The sequence below is a fragment of the Pinus tabuliformis genome, chromosome 2_2 (genome assembly GCF_031772625.1).
Source record: "Pinus tabuliformis cultivar Carrire ecotype Pingquan chromosome 2_2, CPIR1, whole genome shotgun sequence".
Classification (NCBI taxonomy): Eukaryota; Viridiplantae; Streptophyta; class Pinopsida; order Pinales; family Pinaceae; genus Pinus; species Pinus tabuliformis.
Window position 1 is genome coordinate 395860796 of NC_142300.1, and position 15418 is coordinate 395876213.

A 15418-nucleotide genomic window follows, 5' to 3' on the forward strand; every position below is an offset into this window, starting at 1 on the left:
TTTCAGTAAATTTTTGGGTTTTCTACAACTTTTTTTAGCCTCTTAATTTCTATTTATAGTATTATTTCCTTTTTTTGTCAAATTTTCAGATTCTGGTGGTTTTTTGGTTCTTTCTTCAGGTTACAGGTACAAGCCGAGTAGGAGACATCAAAATCTGTGTGAGATCTACCGACTGAGAGTCTTGGGATAAAAACACACTTTTGAGCCCTATATCTGCGTTCTAGAGCGCACTTTTTGGCCCAAAAATTTCATTTTCCACTATTCTAGGTTAGTACCTACGTTTTGGATTTTTTTTTTTTTTTTTTTTAGATTTGCCGAGAGTGTTGTGTGTAGACTGGGAAGGGTACTTTATCTCTGTTTTTAGTCTCCCCTAGGCCTAGATTCTCTTAGTTTTTCTCTTTGAGGAAGGAAAAATCCCCCTAGTTTTCAGATTACACCTCCACATTGTTAGGAAGATATTGACTGAGTGAGGAGTCTTGGGTTTCAACATTTTCAGCCTCTGATTTTCAGAGTTTGATGCATTGCTTTTCAACACTTTTGGATAGGTTTCTTTTACCTTTTCTCCCTTTAGAGTTTGGGTTTTTCCTTTTCCCCCTTAGGATCCCCTTGAGCATCCTAGGTTTTAGAACTTCACACCTATGCTTTGCAACATTTTTCACCTCTGATTTTTTTGTTTGTCTACACCATTTACAATAGATTAGTGCCTCTAGATCTCAGTCCCTTTGACATTAGGTATTTTAGGCATTTTATGTTTCTTTGAGTAGCTTGTTTTCCCTCTCTTGATTAGCTGCTTGATAGCCTTTTTGGGTGGGGTTTTGTGTGCTTGATTAACTATTTATTTTTCTGTCATTTTCAACATTATTTACAATATTTCAACACTTTATTTTCAGTAGCACATGGCATCATAAAACATGCTCAATTAACTCATCCACTTGACACATTATTTTCACACACTCACACGTAGGCGAATGTGAGTTTGGTTAACACCGCTAAGCCAAGACTTGAAGCACTATACCTCAATAATTAAACCTACATAGATTAAGCCCACTTGGGCACTGGGGCCAAATAATCTTTGTAGTTTATGTGTAGGATTGGTGGGATATGATTCCAATAATACCCATCGATCGCTTTCATTGATACATAGAAGTTGAAATATTAGGGAGCTTAAAATCCTTCACCATCCCATGGTCCAAATCCGGAGTGTGTTAGAAACCTGATTCAAAGGGGGTTAGGCTAGGTCATTGTGTGAGCGGTTCTCCTCAGGGCTACCCCGTGGCAGGGAATCCTGTGCATTGGCTAACTACCAAGAAGCTCAAGACTTGACCACCCCCGTCGGATGAAGGTAATTGTAGTGACCAATCTTAGGAAAACACCTTATAGGATTGGAAGTGGGAAGCAGTTGGTTCTCTACCCTACCTTTCTCTTGACAATTTTGCTTGCGGGGATGGGATTCTGTCAAGTAAAAAGTTCTTTAGAAGGCCATATGAAATAGTAGATTTAGTATTATTTGAGGATTTATACCACCTATAGGCTAGAGGTATTTCTCTTTGATAGGATGTGTTTTATTGTATTAGAGTAACATCATTAATATAGTTAGTTTACACTTGGCACCACTGCACTAGGTGTTTGCTTGATGTTTGTTGCTCTTTTATTCCTATCATCACCCTTTAGTCCTTATCATCATCATTGTCTTGACATCATTGCCCCCCCAGGAATTTGTCACAGAGAATTCAAGGCCTTATCCTTCAATTCTCGTTAGGACATATTAATCCTCCCCGTTGAGTTAGAGTAGATCCTCCCAGTCCTCCATCGAGTCATAATTATGATTCTAATTCTATTGATTCTTCCAGTTCTACCTTTGATTTCGCTTCTTCTCAACCCCATACCATCACCATGTCTAGCACCAATGTGGGTGTGGGAAACCAAGGTGGTACCCTAGGTACAAACTAGGGTAACCCCGTAAGCGAAAACTCTACCGGCGTGGTCACTCCTCCTCCACTGCTTCCTTTTATGGCTGGTTTGAGTCTCCATGATTTTAGTTAGCTCATCAATGATCCTCTTCTCCATGATCCCAATTGGCCAGCTATGCCTACTAAAATTCCTTCAGACATCCCAAAGTTTGAAGGTAATCCTGGAGAAGATCCCACAAATCATGTTCACTCATTCCATATGTGGTGTTCATCCAATTCTATCACTGAAGACTCCATCCGTCTTCGTCTGTTCCAACACACTCTTATTGGAGTTGTTGCTAAGTGGTATGTTGATCAACCTAGAGCCACTCATTCCACTTTTTCAACTCTTGACAAATATTTTATTGCCTATTTCCAGTTACCTCTCTGTTATGACACTGGTACCGAACTATTGACTTATTTTTGTCAAAATTCTGCCACTCGCCTATTCGACCATTTTCAGGAATGACGTAGAAGGAGGAGCATATGTAGAGCTCCTGAATTCAAATACCGTGTCTATATGGATTGGTTCCTTAGATTTATCACACTTCACCCATTCTGAGGAATATGCGCTCCAAGTAGCCTTGAAATTTGATCTGATCTACGCCTAATCAGGTTATGTTTATACTGTCACCCCCGATCTGCCTCGACTTGTTGCTGCTAATGCACCAGGGGCATATCATGCCACAGGTGGCATAGTTGGAACCGTTTCACACCCTCAACCATATGCTCCACCTCCGATGAGTTATGGTTAACCTTAGGGAGGGACCAATTCCTCTAACATTTATCCCTCCCCAATCTTCCACATGTCAACTCTTATCTAGGTCCCAGCGTGCCATATGCATATCCCCATCCGCATCAACATATACCAGGGCCATTTTTTGCTCCACACATTTATCCCAATGTTTTCCCATCTCCTTATTATAATTATGCACCACATAGCGATACAACCCCTCCAGCACTTGCGCCCCAACCCCCCATGCCTGCTCCAGATCTGCCGCAACAACAACCTTCTCCACAAGGTCAAGTGTATGCCCAACAGAGCGCGACCAATCCCCCTAACCCCAAGAAAAGAAACAAGGGGAAAGGTAACTAGAACCAACAATCTCAAGGTAATCAAGGTAGCCAAGGTCCACCACCTAATGCACCTCAGGGAAGCTAGCCTAATCCCACAACCCAAAAATAGGGCATACAACCCAAGAAAAACAAGGGTCTTCATACGAAATAACCTTGTGCCTGTTGTGATTTATATGGTCATTATACTCATGAGTGTCCCATTTTACCTCAAATGCATTAAGTATGGGAAGCTCAAGCAACTACTTCTAAAGGACCACAACCCATAGCTCCTCCTCCCCCTCCTGCTTCATCTCAACTGACAATGCTTACCAATTGTTTTCCTCACCAAGGATATCTTGCTGCTCAACCTACACAAGCTCAGGAAGCTCCGCCAACTCTACGATTTGGTCACCATGATTATCAGATTCTTATGATGAATTTTGACAAGGTCAATACTGCACAAGTCAACCTCCAGACTCAATCACGCCAATATGAAAAGCCACCCACTAAGTCAGCGACTAAGTCCCAACCCCAAGTTTCCACTCAGCCTCTGTCGTCATCCAATGGTAACTTACAAATCCCTCCACCAAAGGTAGAGGTTATTCCCAAGATTCCCAAAGGTACATTACATTGAAACACTGCTTCTACTAATGTCGCCCATACCTATAGCATAGTAGATGACTTGGCGCAGTCTCCTGTTGCCATGTCAATGTTGGAAGTTCTCTAGATGTTCCCATCCCCTGCTTTGGGTGATGTGGATCCCCAAGATGATCATATGATTGTATTTCACGTTGACAAGTCAGAAAATCCTCCCTTACCTTCATTTGTTGCATTTAAAATACTAGCCTCCATAGGAAACACCACTGTCAAATGATGTATCATAGACGGAGCTGCCTCCACCTATGTGATGGATGCCAGTGTTTGGAAGCAACTTGATTCCCCAGACCTGCCCCCCATCCACCATCACTCTCCATGCTTGGGACGGTCATCCCTCACAACCCCTTGGATTATATCCCAACTACCCTATCATTATGGCTGGTAAGACTGCCTCTATTGATATCAAAGTTATTGATTCCCCCTTAGATTACAACATCCTTTTGGGTCATGGTTATACCTATGCTATGTCAGATTTTGCATCTGCGGTTCACCGTAAGATGTGATTTCCCCACAATGGAAATATCATCACCGTCTATCAGTTGACATATTATGATCCAAAATCTCAGACTTCACCTCAGTCCAACATCTCATTCGTGACTGATAGTAAGACCATCTCTCCCCTCACCAATGTATCTCTTGGAGTCTACAAAGATTCCACTTTTCTTGGTGCTTATTATAGTCCACCACCTACTCCTTCTAAGCCTAGATCATCTAGTGTTTGCATGCTCCAAGAATCACGAGCCGCCCACAAACGGTCTAATATGCCTTCACAGTAGCCAACACCTCTGGAACCTACTGTTCCCAACTCAACCCAGCCTTGCGATACTACTCCTCAAGGACCATTTCCTTCTGTTGGTATATCTCCTAATCCTTTTCCACCTATAACCATTCCCCCAAGCCTTAACCATCTCAGAGCATTTCCCCCAAGCCATTGTCCTTCTCGTCAGATACCGTTCTTATCACCCCCCCTGGATTTTATTCTACACCTATTATGGCCACGTTGAGTTTACCTAACATTTCCTTGGGGATCCCAGTCTGGTAAATTGATCCTCCCGCAAATAGTCCCCCCCATAAAATCAAATTTTACACTACTTTGACCCTAGTTCAACTTGATGTTCCTACCCCTGCCTTTGCTTTAGTTCCACAACAACCTCAACAAGGACCTACTCTTGTTGCTAAAGAATATGTTGAGGGGGGAAAGCCCATAAAAAGGGAACCAAAGACAAGGCACCCCCACCAACTCCATCTCCTCCTAATCCGCCAAAGCCTATTCCTGCATGTTCTTTGTGTGATGTTGTTGGTCATGCCATCAATAATTGTCCTGAGCTCCCTCGTATCAACAATGTGGTCTCTGATAGCCTCCTTGATTCTAACATTCCTAAGGTCCATGTCACATTACTTGAGTCAGCTAAGAAGAACAGATCAATACGCATGAATCACCCTTGTGATTTTTGTGATGATTATGGCCATTATTCTCATTGCTATCCCTATATCGAAGATTTTTGTGATACACTCCATGTGGCTCACGAATTAGAGGCCTCTCGTAGTGATTCCACCTCTCCTCTACTTGTGAATTCTAGTCCCACTCCTATGCCAGAACACGAGGTCTCTCAACCACCCATCGTGACCCCTCCCCTTGATCTCAAGATGATGGATAACACCACTACCATTCTCTACCTATCGTCATCCATGAGATCAATGCATTGGAACTCCCTTGATGTCTCCTATTGTGATTCTGTTGAACCTTCTTTGACGAACACTCCAGTCTCAACATCAATAAATATTCCATCTAATTTTCATATGTCTCCCCCCTTGTCTCTCATGAATATGCCTCTAGTAGCTCTTCTTCATCATGTGGTCTCTCTTCCTCCATTATCCCCATCTTTCTTTTTGATGAAGACATCATGGAAGCCATGATTACCCTTGTTTATCCTTGGGATGATATGCACCATTGTGCGTACTTCCTTTCTCAACAAACGCATGACCAATATGATGTGGAGTCAAAAGACTTCATTCATGGTGAAGTTGATTGGTTTAGAAATCCCATTTCTGCATCAGATGCTTTTCAAGAATAAAATATTGCTAAAATTCCCCCTACCATCAAAATCAACATTTCGAATAAACCAAGGATCGAAGAAAATATCATCTTGGGGGCACAATTCACCCATAAAGAAATTGATGCTTACACCAAGTTATTTAAAGAATTTCGTGTTGTTTTTGCCTAATATTATTTTGAAATCCCCGGACTTGATCCCGCCATTGTTGAAAATCACATCGACACTTGGCCCGATGCCATCCTTGTCCACGAAAAGCAAAGGCCTATCCATCCTTCCAAACGTGAAGCTATCAAAGCTGAAATTGACAAGCTCAAGCAAGCTGGTTTCATCTATCCCATTGAATACACCACATGGGTGTCTAATCCAGTTCCCATTCTTAAGAAACAAGGCACCATTCGTGTTTGCACGAACTTTCAGGATTTGGAAAAAGCTTGTCCCAAAGACAACTTTCCCACACCTTTCATAGACCAGATCATTGATGAGTGTGCAAAACATGATGTTCTCTCCTTTATGGATGGATTCTCCATATATAACTAGATATGTATCTGTTATGCTGATCAACTTAAAACCGCCTTCACTAGTCTGTGGGGAACTTCCGTTTATAAGGCCATGCATTTCAGTTTAAAGAATGTTAGGAACACTTTTCAGCGTGCCATGTACTTTTGTTTTCATGACTTGGCTCATATTATCCTTGCATATCTAGACGATCTCACCGCTCGTTCCAAACTTCGGTCGGAACACCTTCATGATTTGCGTATCGTCTTTCTTCGATGTCGCAAGTATAACATTTTCCTCAACCCCCTTAAGTGTGTCTTTTATGTTCTTGTTGGTTGACTTTTGGGCTTCATTGTGTCCAAATATGGTATCACTCTTGACCCTCTCAAAGTTCAAGCCATTCTTGAACTTCCTCCTCCTCGTACCCTTCGCTAGTTACAAAGCCTCCAAGGCAAAGCTAACTTTCTTCATAGGTTTGTTCCTGACTATGCCACCACAACACATGGGTTTCTTAGACTCCTTCGATCTAACATTCCATTCATTTGGGATGACCAAGCTCAACAGTATTTCTATGCCCTCAAAAATTCTCTCACTTCTACTCCCTTGATTAGTCCACCTAACTTTGAAAGAAGTTTCATCTTGTACATCTTTGCATCTGCCTATTCGGTCGTTAGGGTCCTAATACAATAATATTTTGCCAGAAATAGGCATGTCATCTACTATGTTAGTAAGAACCTTAATGGTCCCCATGTGTCTTATTCACATGAAAAAAAGTTGGCACTGGCTACTGTGTTCTCTGTTCAAAAGCTTTTTCATTATATCCTTATGTGTACCACCAAAGTTGTGACCAATTCCAACCCCATGGATTTCTTGATGTGTCGATGAATCATTAACGAGAAGTATGCCCATTAGATTGTTATCCTTCAAGAATTCAATCTCAAATTTGTCACACCCAAGAGTAAGAAAGGTTTAGCCCTTACAGAATTCATTTATGAATTTCCCATTGGTGCACCTGATCCGCTGGTAAATGATGATCTTCCATATGAACACTTGTTCGCAATTACCTCAAATGATCCATGGTATGGTGACATCCTTACCTACATACGAACCCAAAAATTCCCCCCCACCTCACTCATGATGATCGATGACATATTCAACGTCAAGCTGCTCGCTACCTCCTCATCGGTGACGATTTATATCGTCACGGTGACAATACTTTGTCATTCTCTCACCCATGTTGAAGTTGAGAAAGTGCTCAATGCTTGCCATAATGGCACTTGTGGTGGTCACCTCTTTGGGATGGCCATTTCCCAGAAAATCATGCGCGCTGGTTACCTTTGGCCTTCTCTCTTTAGCGATTGTATTGAGGCAGTCAAACACTATCCCAATTGCCAGTTATACGCCCCTAAGGCATGAGCTCCACATTCTCCCCTCCATCCCATCATCACAACCGATCCTTTCTGTAAATGGGCTATTGAATTTATGGAGTGTCGACTCTGATCTGCTAATAACCACAAGTATATTATCATGGATGTCAACTATTTCACCAAATGGGCTGAAGCAATGCCAACATTCAATAACACCGCGACTACTGCAACCATCTTTTTATTTAACCATGTTATTGCTTAGTTTGGGGTTCTGAAACAATTGGTCTTAGACCATGGCCGACACTTTATAGATGAGATATGGCATGAGCTATCCCCTCTGTTGGGCTTCAAACACCAATATTCGTCATCTTATTATCCCTAAGGCAATGGAAAAGTTGAAGTTGTCAACAAAATCCTTAAGACTATGCTTAAGTGGATGTCGAATAAACACAAGAACAACTGGCATTTAATGCTCTTCCATGCTTTGTGGGCATATAGAACTTCCGTCAAAACCGCCACCGGGTTCATCCCTTTCCACCTTGTTTTCGAACAGGAGGCAGTCTTACTAATCGAGTGTGAAATCCCCTCTATCCACCTTTCTGTTGAACTCCTCCCATACACCCAACCGTTAGAACAACGACTTATCATGCATTTGTGTGCCAATGAAGACTAGCATGTTGTATTGAAAACTATTGAAGTGACCAAAGCATCAAAGCTTACTATGACTGAAAATTCCACCCTCGTATCTTCCATGAAGGTGACCTTGTTTTGTTTATGACCAAGATCATAATTTCGTGGGGCACAAAAAGTTTGAACCACTATGGCTAGGACCTTAAATCATCCATAAGTGTTTGGGAAAAGGGGCATACCTTTTAGAGGGTCCAAAAGGAGAAATCCTTCCCAATCCTCGTAATGCACTCTAGCTCAATAAATTTTACCCATATTATTTCCCATTGAAATGTGTGTATCTCTTTCTTCTTTCTTGCATTTAGGTATTTTTCATTCCCCACCATCTTATACATTGTATTCTTACGTATTTCAGATGGGTCCATCATCCACACCTTATATCGATTTTGCCAATGGTGTGAGTTGCTTCACTAGGAATCTAGCCACTATGAGGGAAGACCAGTGCACTCATTTGTATACCGATCTTCTAACTCATGCCACCCATTCTCTATCACCCTGGTCAGTAGAATATCAAATCTACATCAACGATCCTCCAGTAGAGCATCACTACTTGATCTCTGTTTTGATGTGGCCCCCCACCCTCATTTGCAGCCCCACGCGTTGAGACTCGTCCTATGTATTCTGCTGGCTTCACCAATGCTATATCTGCATACCACAAAGTTGAGAAATTTGTACCACATACACATATTTCGTAAACTATCACTGCTTCAAATTTATAACAACTCTAACTTACCATCTGGAACCCATGCTCGTCTCGGAAAAAGTGTTAAGTTAGGATCCCCTTGATAGTTCATTCCACTATACGCATAATCATCTATGTAGAGTGGCATCTGGTCCCAATGTGAACAAAACTCAGGTCGGAACACTCATCTGACTTCCCCCTCCTCCACCTCGTCGTAGTAGCTCCCGCAGTGGCGCATCCTAGGCTCCGGTGAGCCCCCATCATGAATATGTACATGAGGACGAATCATGGGGATCTTCTTAAAGAAGAATGAGCATAACACTATCCCAAAAGAACAATTATTATTGGTCCTCCACCTGCATAGTGTCAACTGTCATTTCAATGATGACAACATCATTTGGGCCCACCCATAGTAGGTCCCTTCCAACATACACTCCACCAACATCATCTTCCCCCTAGATATATGGTGGAAGGCATGACTACCCAATATCTGCAACACCGCTGTGGTTGTAGCCCATGTATCAAGCCTCTCTAGGCTACTGATCTGAATGGTCGTGCCCTTTGCACGACCCCCTGGTACAAAGTCGCGATAAAAAACTGACCTATATGCCTCTCACGAGGCAACACTAGATGTATCTCCCCCACCACCCCTAGGGGGGGAATCATGTCAGAAATATATGTCCTGGATCGTGATATCGATCGTGATATATGTCCTGGGTCTCAGTAGCTCACTATCCTCGACAACAAAGGCTCACCAACCCTCATCAAAGGGATCTCCAAGAACTTTAGCATGTCATACTGTGCCAAAATCCATCTCACTATTTGATTCCCTTGATTCTCAGCACAGAGGGTCTCCAAATCTCGTTCTTGCCACACAACCATTAGCTCTACCATACCTACAAAATACCATTATGTTTTTTCAGTTCAGAGTCAAAGGCATGCATGTCTAGTTCTTAGCTTCAACTCACCACAAACCACCAATCTTGATTTTCCTCTCAGCCCAAAATGCAGTTTTTCTCCCTCAAAACTGTGTTGGACACATTTATTAGCCCATTTCTTGCATTCCAGAACATAGAATAGGCCCCCAAAAGTGCATTGCGACCGTGAGGATAAGCAGGGGTCCCCCACAGTGAACTGAAGCCCTAATCTGAAAGTCTAATCCACCAAAAATGATGAGTAAGGTTAGGCCACCTACCTCCAACTTGCAGATCTTGATTTTGATGGTCAGTTTGTCTGCTATGATCTCCACAAGATTTAGGGCCTTCTCCTCCTCTCCAAATTCTCCACAACTCACTATGCAAATGAATTGGATTTGGGGGAAAAATTCCCTTTTATAAGAAAAACCCTATTTTTTATGTCACCAATTGGGACCAAACTATAGCTTCATTTAACGAACCATCAACATTGTTGGAAAGCTCTCACCAAGTTCTATAATGGGTCTCTCTTTGTTTTTGTTAATTTGACACTTCACCAGGAAGCCATTATTTCCATGAGGTCTCACTTTGTCGCCTCCTAAAATAAAATTTATTCATTTGTCACTCATATTTTGGTACCACTTTACGTTTGCATTGGTTGAATCATGTGTCGATTTTCATCATGAGTAACCATCATTTACTATTATTTTTATGGTCCCCTCCAGGCCTTCTCCACATGGCAGCATCATCGAATCACCCTTGTTTAGAGCATCCAAGATGAGTCACCCTTGTATCTATGGAGCCTATTCCAAGTCCCTTTGAGTACAATCACAATGTTTCATACATCTTTGTGTCATATCCACCCCATTATATTCATAGTTGGCCTCCATCTCTATTGCTCTGTCTTTTCCAAACCCCCATTTGAGTCATTAATCATCCCCTCCATAATCAAGTTAGTTGCTGCCAGGTCAATCATACATATCATGCTTTGATAATGGAAGTCATTAGTCCACCACTCATCTTGTTTTATTCCATCATAATCCCTGGTGTCAGTCCATAAATCACTCTACTATGATACCTTGTGCCTTTGTTAAGGATTCCTTATTGCCTTAACTCTAGCGGGCCCTCTTTAGTCAACTTCAAGACATTTATTCCAGAAGTGTGGTCTAGAGGGAAGTGTACCTTGGTTCCAACTTTCATATTTATTTGGTGCCTTAGATCAAGAAAAGGGAATCATCATTTCCCTTTGACTTGGTTGTTTCTCATGTGCTCGACGCCAACTCCTTATCGCATGATTGAGAATTGTACACTTAATGATTTAGTGATTCAGACAATTATCCCTGTGGTTCCCGAGTGTGTGTGAGATGTTCCATACCTCATGAGGGGATGGCCCTTCAAGTAGCCCCCCACATGCTCATATTTCTGTAGATGTTGATCCATGCTCAGATGCAGTTACAAAAATGTGATGGGTTCAGTTTCTCTCGCTTGCAGCGCCCCAACATACATGTCTCCTTCAGATGATCCATTTAGATCTTCAAAGCACTTATGTGTATAGTAGGGATTCTTTGTTTGTGATCCCCCCTCATCATGTCAACTTGAGGGGAATTATGTCTCATGTACTCAACTGTTATTTTTTTTTTCTTCAGTCCTGACCTATGTATTTCCAGGCACATTATGTACATGGGATTCATTGTATTATTTTTCTAGCACATTGATACTAGCATATCATGTATCATGTACTTTGTAGCTCAGTCCCACATTGTTGGGCTCACCATTATTGTTTGTACGTAGTTATCTTAGCAGGTATGGGTATGCCTCCCCCGCCTCATTTGAGATCATGTACTCCAACATAAAAGGAGACTTCTATAAGTTTAGTAGGTCTCACCCCCTCCATTTTTGTCCTTCCTTGCATTGCTTCAGTTCTCTCTCTCTCTCTCTTTGACTCCCCTTTGGTGTCTCGTGGAAGTGTAACCTACAACGTATTTTGGTCATATGATTTGCTCCTAACACTCATATGTTGGGGGGCAATCTGTTATCACCAAAAAATGATCACTTAGCCATTTCTAACTAGACAGATCAAAATACACCATGTAGGATAAATTTTACCATAGTAAAATCACTTTCACCATGGGAAATATTTTAGTAAACCATTTTTATTAAATTATTTTCAGATAAAAATAAAAAAGCCCCATGAGAATAATTGAATAAATAATTATTTATTTAATTTTCTCTAGGAATAATTATTAAATAATTGTTTGATAATTATTCCTCGTCACATTTGACTAAATCTTCTAGGAATAGTTAAATAAATCATTATTTATTTATTATTCCTTATTTCCATTATTGAAATAATTGTTAAGTCACTATTTCATAATTATTTCAATTTCACACAATTCTTAATCTTTGCGAAATAATTAATAAATCGATTTATTTGTTAATTATTTATAAATAAAGATACTTAACCATTTTGAATATCATTTCCGTCTCCAAAAAATATAATAAAGTATACCTAATAGTTAGATCTTGATTTGGTCAATATTATTTTATTATTCTCCATTTCTGATTATAACTCAATACTTTGTTATAAATAGGAGGGTTTCCATTCATTCTTCACCATGATCATGATCATCATCGTCTCTTTTCATTTGAGTTCTCAACATTTTTTTGGGGTTTTCACACATTGAGAGAGAGAATCGATTACTGAATCATCAAGGACATCAAAGGACCCATCTCACAGAGGGGGATTTGCAGACACTTTTTGTAGATATCCTTCACGAGGTGTTATATTTAAAGATTTATTCATTTAAAATTCTTTCCATTTGGGTTATTGCATTAGATATCTATATTGTTGTTTGTTGTTTTGGATCGTACATGTTATTTTTGTTGCAAGTTTTTCAAGTTTTATTACAGATCTGAAGCGTAAGAGCCACAAATCGTTTTTAGGGTCACGTGTCACCTAGTGACTTAGGTGAGTGTTTTTGGTGCACCTTCCAAGAAATTTCACACTAATAGGGACATAAAGTCAGAATGAGAGGGGAAGGGATAGGGTGAGAGAAAAAAGGGAGGAGGAAGCATCTAAAGATGGTGTGACCACCGAAGCATTTAATTGATTTAGGGGTAGAGGAGGAATGCCTTTGAAGAGAGAAGAGACAAAAGGGAGGATATCATATTGATAACTTGGACATGTAAAAGCATCCTAAAAGGGAGAGGAAGTGAAAAAGATGATGGGATGCACAAGAAACTATCGTATCTATAGATATGTTTAACTGATTAAGGTAAATATTGGGACTGCATATAGGTACAAAAGGCATAAAAACAGAAGGGGAGAGGACCTTTGAAGCACCTTCATTTAATTTAACTTTCTTATTGAGAAAGACTTCTCCCTGACTTGGTCTCGCTTCCTCCCTCAGATCTCCCTATTCCACTACTTTTAGGTTGTGAGGTACTAGATTAGCCTTTGTAGCTCCTTGCACATGTGAGGACACCCTGTACTCGATTCAACTTCCCTGTATAGGATCAATGGATCAATTTGCCTTCTTTATAAAGAACAACTCATAATATCTGACCAAATTCCCATAATGATGACACCTCCTACAACGGGAAGGTAGACCTTTGTAGTCCAAAATCAGAGGATGGTATTCCCCTAGACCAATATATAGCTCCTCATCCAATCTTCCCTGGAGGTCAATATTAATTAAGATCTTGGCGATCGACTTATCACTAGTAGCCTTTTAAGAACTATATCACAAAATATTAATTCATGCTAGGGATGTGCAGGGAGGCCTGAAAATTATTACCCAAATTGGCACTATATCCAAGTGCTCTTCCTTATTGTTGAAGAGGGGAGACTAGAATTTGAAAACCATAGGAGAAAAAACAATCTTCTAGACCTTTATAGAAACTGCTTTGGTGTCCTCCTCATCCTTGAATATCAAGTGTATCCAACTCCTAGCCAAAAAATCAACTTCTAGAGGGTTTTTGACAATCAGTTTCATCACTTCCTCCACCCATTCTTTGAGAGAGGGTATTCCAAATTTCTAGCTATCTACCCTCCCTATCAACAATTTCATGGTGATATCTTTCGCCTGCTGCATAACAATGTCTGCCCCTAAAACCATAGATCCCCTAGCCTTACCAATATTCTTTATACATCAACTCGTCTTTCGCTTTCATGGGGCTTCTTGGTTTGACTTTAGAGACACATCTCCTTCAGATACAAAGATGAGTTCCATTTTTGGGGGTCTATAATCAGATTCCCCTTTGTTTAGGCTCACTTTCTCCGTTGAAACCAACATATCTCGCAAAAAACTGTTTGAGGGAGGTCGGAACAATATACCTTAGAGGGGAGGGGAAATTGAAGGTAGCTCTGGAAGAAGGATTCCTTCACTTGTGCCAAATTCATTAGTATGCTTCGGGTTTGCTATGGAGAACAATATTTATGGTTCAACTTCCCAAAATGAAGAAGATGAAAATGACTATACCAAAAGACTTGAATCTGCAACTCTCTATGGATGGCTGATGATAACCTGCCCACAATTTTCAGCACTAGAGATAACCCTCCATAGGGATTTCGAGATTGAAGATGTTACAACTAGAGGATGTGTTTCCAAGTCGCTAAGTGCTTTATTTTCCATAGTTGGGATAAATTCTACCCTGGTGGAGGCTATTTGACCTTCCTAAATTAGCATGTTAACCTCCCCTTCCATTATTTTTTCCTTCCTGAGGTTCAGTGGCCGGACCCATATTTCATAGTTGTCATTATATTTTGGCTCATAATCAAGCAACTCCTCATCCTCCATTAGAAAAAAGATAAGTAATCTTCTAGATCAACCCCTTACTCATCTAGTAGGAACCACATTTGCCATGACTGAAGCTCAGCTTTATGGGCAGTCAACAAAAATCCTTGAGGCACTCCACGAGGAGCCTATTGGTCAATGCTACAGTTTATATTTTGGATAGAGTGATACTTAGAAACCAAAGTTAAAAAGGAAATGCCTCTCCATAACTTCACGAAAGAATTGTGATTGAATCCGTAAATACCCTAGCCGTAGGCCAATTTTAGTTTGAATATTATCTGCAAGAAAGATAAAATCCCTTATGGTTTGAGGTTATCGTTAATAGGATCACATGATTTTTGGTATGGTTTGGAGGTAGGTGTTGTACTCTCCCCACTTGGGTTTAAATCCCTTATAAGAATGTTGCCCATTATGATAAGACTAGAAAGGTAGTTTCCCTCATGGGTGAGAACCCTTTACATGTATGTCTCTAAACATGTCAACCCTTACTAGGTCATAAATTACTTATTAGATACTAACTTATGGATTGTTAATACTAACCTAGAAATTATACCGATAGTCCATTAAATTTAACCTAACCCTTATCTAAATAATTTTTTTTCAATTATTAATTTCTTAAATTTGAATAAACATATATATATATATTTTCCATTAAACCAACTCTTTTTAAACACTATTCTCTAATATACTTTAAGATAATTTGTTATAGTACGTAATTATCTAAATAATTTGAATCAATTACTAATTTCTTAAATTTG